Below are 7,786 nucleotides of genomic sequence, written 5' to 3' on the forward strand. Positions count from 1 at the left end.
GTTAATTACCGGTGGAAGTAAAGGTTTTTCAACACAATCACCTACATGTTTGTGAAAAAATTAAATCTGTATGATTAATGTATATTTTATATCTATCGGTATGTGTATTACATGTTGTTTAATTGATATTGTCTAAATTATGATAACTTGGTACTTAATAATTGCCGAGTAAGGAGAACATAATTTAACATAATTGATGGCTATTGTACATGCACGGCAGAATTGGGCTATTATGGTAGGTTTCCTGTGGCGCATGTACAATCACCACAATAAAAGAGTCTATAGTGGTGTGTTATACCAATTGCCAAAATAAAGTTCTCACTTATTATGGTGATCTTTTATTCGTCAAAATAAATATATGAAAATGGCATCATTTAATAAATTATGGCACACCTGAAATGCCACAGTAGGATAAAAATACCATAAAATTATTTTTTTCCTCTCTCTGCACTCAAAAAATTGGGTCTTCTTCTTTTCAGAGTCTCTTTCTCTTTTTGTGATGGTGCACATACACTTTCTCTCCCACGGTGTGCTCTCTCACTATAAGAAAAAGGAGATTTAGCAGTACTCTTTTATCAGTGGATATAGAAAATCGTTGATAAAATAGACTTTAGACAGCATTTTTTTGAATCCATTGAACAAATTCTTCTTTTTTCGATGGTCAGTATAAATGCTAAAAAAAATCTTATCTTTTCCAATGGTCAAATCAAATTATTAGAAAAAAAATCATATTTTTATTAATAGTCATGTCAAACCGCTAGGAAAGCTCTTATTTCTATGAGTGATCAGATCAAACCATTGAAAAAGTCTTATTCTTACTAGCATCACATCACACCACTGGAAAAGCTCTTCTTTTTACTGGCAGTCAAGTCAAATTGCTAGAAAAGTCTCCTTCTTTTACAAAAATATCTTATTTTTTCAGTGATCAGGTAAAGCGCTGTAAAAATTTTAATTTTTATTTTTAAATCATTAAATCACTAAAAAATTCTATTTAATCCAATGATCGGTTACTAATCCAAAATATCCCATTTTCCATGTGTGTTCCTTCCTCTATCGAACCTTATTCTCATGGTACCCTTCCTCTTCCATGCATATGATTTATTTTTTCGAGTTTGTCATCTCCTTCACATCCTCAGAGCGCATCTCTTCCTCTTCCGTGCATCCCTTCCATTGATGACTGTCACCCTCTTTTTTTCTCGATGTTTCCACACATCCCTTTCATCGACGACCGTCGCCCTCCTTTTCTCCTAATGTCCCTATGGAACAAACTCGATCTAGACTCAGCTCCATCGTCTTGCCTCTTCAAATGCTGATGGCCATCATCGGTGTGCCATCGTTGCGATCCACCTGACGATGGAGATCCATGATCTCATTGGCACATGGTTAGACTTCTTCCCTCCTCTCCATTTTTTTTCAAGATTTCTTTTTTTTTGTTTTAAATAAATTCTCTACTTCAAATCCATGGAGTGGGGTGGGGTTTGCAAGTCGTTGAGCCAATCTCCATGAGCGTAACTCCGGTGAGCTTCCGTAATGACCACAACGAGCAAAACTTTAAAAGCAGAAGAAAACTTTATGAGCGCGAGTATGCTGTAACCCCATGAGCACGCCATCATTCCGGCCTCAAGGATAGTCATCTCTCTCAATCCCTCGGGGAGTTTAGTTTCTAATTTAGTTCCACTGTACCATGGATCCACCACTTAGAAGAAGAAAACAATTAAAATAATAAAATTAAAGCACAAGTAGTTTTATTTGTTTCATTTTCAAAGTTTACATAGTTAAGTCCTTTTCTTCAGGATTTAGATTACTAGCTATTTTTATTTTTTATTTTTTTCTTTGCATTACCTAGTTGTGTTTTGACCGCATGATGGCTCATGCCCAACTATGCTAGGTCATTCGCTACCAGCTGGTCCAAGTGCTTTCTAACCCCTTGCTTTAAATACTTGTGAAAATAACTCTAGGTTCTTGAACTAGGCCTTGGCTTGGTCCAGTTTTACCAAAGGACTAGAAATGCACTTGTGCTAGACAAAAATCTATGCCCCAGCCTATTTTTCCACTTGGCCAAAGGATAAAAGTAACCTTGATTTAATCAGGTGCTGTTAAATATTCAAAGACATTTTAGACATTTAATTATAATAAAAAAAAATTTAGAAAAAGAAAACCATAATTGCCCATCTCCTTCATTCCCTTTCCATCCCTTCTTTGATTCTGTATTTGGTGATCCACTACTTTCGATGGTCCTCTCTTAACTATGATAGTTGACAGCAATGGTGGTGGCAAATGCAATGGGTAATTAGGATTTTTTTTTAAAAATCTTATATTATAATTAAATGTTTGAATGTCTTTGAATTTTAAACTAAATCTAGAGTATTATAGTCTATTGGTCAACTGAAACAAACTAGTGATTCTTTAGATTGTAATTAATATGTTAACCATATACATTTAAGCAGATCCATGCATGCAAGGAAATAGTGCTAACTTCTTATAGATGTATATTCTTTAGTGAAATTTTGTTGATACTAGCTTCTACATTCTTATTATTGCATTTACACTTTGATTACTATTAGTTTTGTTACATGAAAAGATCTTCTAATTAATTAAATTTTGACATGCATTCTTATGTTGAATAACATACTACTGTCTAAATTATAACATACTACTATCTAAATTATATTCTATGAATAAAAATATTTGTATACTACCTCATTTTGTGTTCACATTGCTTGTGCCACTTTTGGAAGAATGTGTTTGAATCTTTCTTTCTGCTCCATTTTTTGGTAAATGGTATCTAATAATAACAGCATAGTGAATATTGTTAAGCTATCCACTTCACTTTTCTATGCAAAAATTTTATATTGGTAATGGATCAAATTTATATGGATAGTTTAATTTTCTTTAATTATCTTTTTTGAACTAATTTATCATTCTAAATATTTAGGTAAATGGCTCTTAATAAAATATGGATGCATCTAATTGATAGATCAAGAGTAGAGTATGAGATAGGAATGGAGTCTTTTCTGGACTTTGCATATATGCACTCTGTGGATGCTGGGAGAATATTGTGCCCATATATCTGATGTAGTAATATGAGTTATTTGGATAGAAAACAAATTAATTTCCATCATTGAGGGATGGGATGCGGTGGGATTACATGATATGGTACAAACATAATGAAATCCCTAAAAGTGATAGTAATAAAGAAAGTATTAATTCAACTGAAATATCTGATCCTGATGACATGGTTAGATTAGTAAATGATATATAAGTGTGGTTGGAAATGCTAGAAAGTGATCCAGTTGTTGAGTTAAATGAAGATGCTGATGTGAACTATGATGGTGGTATGCAATCCCCATTTGCAAAGTGTAGCGAAAATTTTGTGCAGGGGCAAAATGGTAATTTTAAAATTTTTTCAAAATTACTATTTTACTGTGAAATTATTAATTAATCTCATTAATTAATACTAATTAACCCTACACTAGGATCTAAATATGATACAACAGCATGCATTGAAATTTGAAATTCAAATTTGAATCAGTAAACCTTTTACAGTACTGTGTTCAGAACACATCACCTTTTACGGGTAGTCGATCACCGCAATCTGATCACCGTCGGGGGGCTCTGATCATCACGTCGCAGCCACACAAATATCTGGCCTCTGCGGATCATCCACACGAAGTTCCCGTCTGATTAGCTCCTCACGAATGCTAGTTCGTGATTTCACCCTTTTGATGGCAGATGTTGATCGAACTCCTTCGATCGATGTGTGCCGACTTCTCGGATACTCTGGATCATCTGCACAGTTGCTTGAGAGACTGATGGATCTCTCTCTGAAATTTGGTGAACTCACGACACTCGTGGCACACCAATCTCACTTCCCGAACCCTAGGTAGAAACCCTAGGGTACACACCAAAAACCCTGCGCCCAATTTTCTCTCTTTTCTTTCTTTTTCTCTCGGAAGGTTTTGGACCTTCACCTCGCACACAAGCCTTCCTCACGCCCCACTTTCTTTCTCTTTTTTTTTTTGCGCACGCCCCACCTTTCTGCCATTTTTAAAACAACGTCGAACGTGTCTTATCCGCTTGAGAGGATAAAGACAAGTGGTTACACATTTGAATTCAAATCAAATTTGAATTCAAACAAAAACCAACTTATCCCTATCCTTTTGGGCGTGAGAAGAGAAGGGGCATGGCTCTTTGTGCGTGGAAAATATTTCACGAGAAACCTTTTCTCGTGTAAGTAATGTGGCGCACAAAATGGATAAGGATGAAGGGGCAAGTGATAAGTTATCCATTCAAATTCAAACATGCTTTAAATTTGAATGGCTAACTAATTATTTTATCCATCCATATGGAGCACAAATGAGGGCGTGGGGAAGGGTTTTTGTGAGAAAAATTTCACGAGAAGTTTCTTCTCATGAATTCAAATGGGTGCAAGGAAGTTGGGTGTCGCAGGGAATTTAAAACAAGATGGTTTGATTCAAATTGAGCCAACCTAATCTAAATAGGTTAAGCACAATTAGAATAGATTAAACCCAACATAATTAGGCTTAATTAGGCTCAATAAAATCTTAATTAAATCAGAAATTAACTAAGCCTAACCCCTGATCAAATCAGGGACTAAACCACCTTAGCGATTAGGTCAACATTTAACCTAATCGGGTCAATCCAAACTGAATCCAATTCAATTGGACTTGATCCAAAAATAATTACTCAATCAAATTGAGTTAATTAGCAATCAAATCATTAATTAAACCTCTCATAAATATTGAGTCCAAATCTGATGGACAATCAGACATCAGAGACCATCGATATGAAACCCTGATCAAAGAATTCAAATTTCAAATTCAAAATTTGAAATTCAAAATTTTGACCCCAGTACCCAAAATGTGTGAAACTCATGATCAGAGAATCCTAATTCTCAATCATAGAGTTTCAGACAAATAAGACTCATAATCAGCCATCATATCAGAAAAGAACCTCTAATGTGTGTGACCCTGCAGGTTCGAACCTAGGCCGGTAGCACAGGAACCAATTTCTGTACTAATCGAAGTGATCATCTAGTAATGGTACCCGACGATCGGATAGGTCGAATAATCACAATCGCAACATTCAGAACCTATGTGAATATGGTTACCGTATAATTCATCCCTTTTGACCCCTGTGTTTAGGACGACTCAGGGTTAAACTGTCAACCCTGATGAGATCATCCGAATCGTGCTCAACTCAATTAGTCCTGTGACTCCTCACTAGGACTACTCTGGTCAAGGTTTTACTAAATTGAAACACGACTGTACACAGCTCCTAAACTGGAGTGGTCAATCCCATCTTGACACATGCACCGACAAGTCAAGTACTTGACTACACCCAGCAGCCTTCCGTCACTGAATTAAAAATTCAGGTAGTCCAGTGCCTAAGTGCAGTGAGTTGCTTGCAAGTCACTGTGGCGGTCTCAGGTCGGAGGGACATTTATACCCATATCCCATCGGAGCAAATCTTAACAGCAGAAATAGCTCCGGAGTTGGTCACGTTCAGTGCAGATGTACCATTACATCTCACCTGTATGCCATAGGAGTGTCTCCACACTCTTTGGTTATGAGGACAACCAACCCATATGGCACACAACGATCTATGCTCGATAAACGTTATCGTCTTTGGTAACAACGTATCATTTGGTTGCGAACATGTTTAAGGACTAAGCGACAAATCCTCCTTTGTCGAGTCTAAATAGTCCTAAGGACTTCACCACAACACAGGAGTTCATTAGAAGATGAAACATTTATGATGAAAAAATACCAAAATAACTTTTATTTATTTATAATTCATGTACTAATACAAAAGGAGCACAACCGTCAACAGGCTGACGATTGGCTTTGGGACACTATTTCCAACACAAAGTTGTTGAGGGATGCTAGACAAAACTTGCACTTTGATTGTCGAATGTCAAAATTATCTGTTATTGTAAAGCTCCTACATTTGAAAATATTTTATTGATGGTGTAATACTTCATTTGATGCTCTTCTTCAGTTATTGAGGACAAGATTTTAAATCCCGTGGGACAAGACTGTCCTAATTTTTTCATGCAATGGGATGCATCACCATCTTACCTCGATCCGACACTTAGGATGGAGGATATCCCAAGGCATCCTAATTAGGATGTTGGGATGCTAGTAGGATGGTCTGTCCCAACACATGGGATGGTACCCCATCCTGATGTCTCATGGGATGTCCCTCGGTATCCCGCTGGGACCTGAATCTCTGATTGAGAGATATAATTCCAGATGAGAAGGCAACAATTCTAATTTTTTTTTACAGTCGTCAAAAGTATGTGGCAGATTTGGGGTTAATATTGAAAAAATATGATCTATGTAAGAACAACTAAATACTATATTCAGATAATCTTGCTAATGCACAGTCATGTCCAATCTGTGGGTTGTGTAGATGGAAAGTATCGAATCAATCACGTGGGAGGAAAAATATTTCACATAAGGCACTTAGATATTTTTCTATCAAGCCGAGGTTGCAGAGGCTTTTTATGTCTTCGCAAGTTGCAGAACTCATGAGATGGCATCATGAGAAAAGGGTCGATGAAGGAGTAATGAGGCATCCTGCAGATACGCCTGCTTGAAAATTACTTGATAATCAATATCCAGAATTTGCTAGTGACCATGTAATATTTGGTTGGGTTTGGCAACTGATAGTTTTCAATCTTTTGGTTTGATGAGTTCTCAACATAGTATATGGCCAGTGGTCTTGGTGCCATATAATTTACCTCCATGGCTATATATGAAATAGCCTTATTTGCTATTATTGTTGCTTATTTTAGGTCCATATGGCCTAGGTATGGGGATTGATGAGTTTTTGAAGCCATTGATTAAAGACTTGAATGATTTGTGGATTGAAGAGGTTCAAACTTATGATTCACATATAAAGGCTATTTTTACCTTGCAAGCATCTATATTAAAGACGATAAATGACTTTCTAGCCTATGGTGATTTATCAGGATGGTCCACTAAAGATTATATGGCTTGTCCAGTATGTCATAAGGAGAGTACTAGTCAGCACCTGAAGGGTGCAAGAAAGATTTGCTACATGGGACATAGGCACTTTTTGTCATGCAACCATAAATGGCCCAAGGCAAAATTTTCTTTTTATGGGATAGTTGAAATTAGAGATCGGCCAATTCCATTGTCTGGCATTGATATAGTAGATTAATTAGCTAGTTTGCATCAACGTTCAACTGGTAGGGCAGCTAGGGCAAAATATAACCATTCAAACACATTATACAACTAAAGAAAGAAGAGTATTCTTTTTGAATTACCATATTGGAGTGTCTTGGTAATTCATCATAATTTAGATGTGATACATATTGAGAAAAATATTTATGATCATGTTGTTGGGATAATAATGAATACAAATGAAAAATCAAAAGATATCTTGAGCAGTCATTATGATCTTGTTGCCATGGCTATTAGGCCCGAACCACATCCCATTGTTAGAGGAGACAAGGTATATATGCCTCCAGCACGATAGACTTTATCTGTGCCAGAGCAGACTGCAGTGTGCAAAATGTTGTCAGGCCTAAAAAGTCTCAATTGATTTGTGTCGAAGTTGAGTAGACGTGTGAATATGAAAAGTATAAGATCCATGGCATGAAAAGTCATGATTGTCATGTATTCATGCAATGTTTATAACCCATTGTAGCAAGAAGCTTTTTGCCTAAAGATGTCTGTGAACTATTGATTGAATTAAGCATGTTGGATTTGTGCTTGAAGAATCTGATATCTAGTGA

At 36.3% G+C, this 7,786-nt stretch overlaps 1 long non-coding RNA gene across 1 annotated transcript in view; it reads left to right on the forward strand.

The window, feature by feature from the left end:
* Positions 1 to 1,300: 1,300 nt before the first annotated feature.
* The window catches only part of LOC105041805 (uncharacterized), a 28,221-nt gene continuing 21,735 nt past the window's right edge, over positions 1,301 to 7,786 (forward strand). The window contains exon 1 of the long non-coding RNA XR_831424.3: positions 1,301 to 1,382. This is a non-coding gene — a long non-coding RNA (uncharacterized lncRNA). The remainder of the gene's footprint in view (positions 1,383 to 7,786) is intronic.

This window comes from Elaeis guineensis, chromosome 3 (assembly GCF_000442705.2).
Source record: "Elaeis guineensis isolate ETL-2024a chromosome 3, EG11, whole genome shotgun sequence".
In the NCBI taxonomy this organism is placed as follows: Eukaryota; Viridiplantae; Streptophyta; class Magnoliopsida; order Arecales; family Arecaceae; genus Elaeis; species Elaeis guineensis.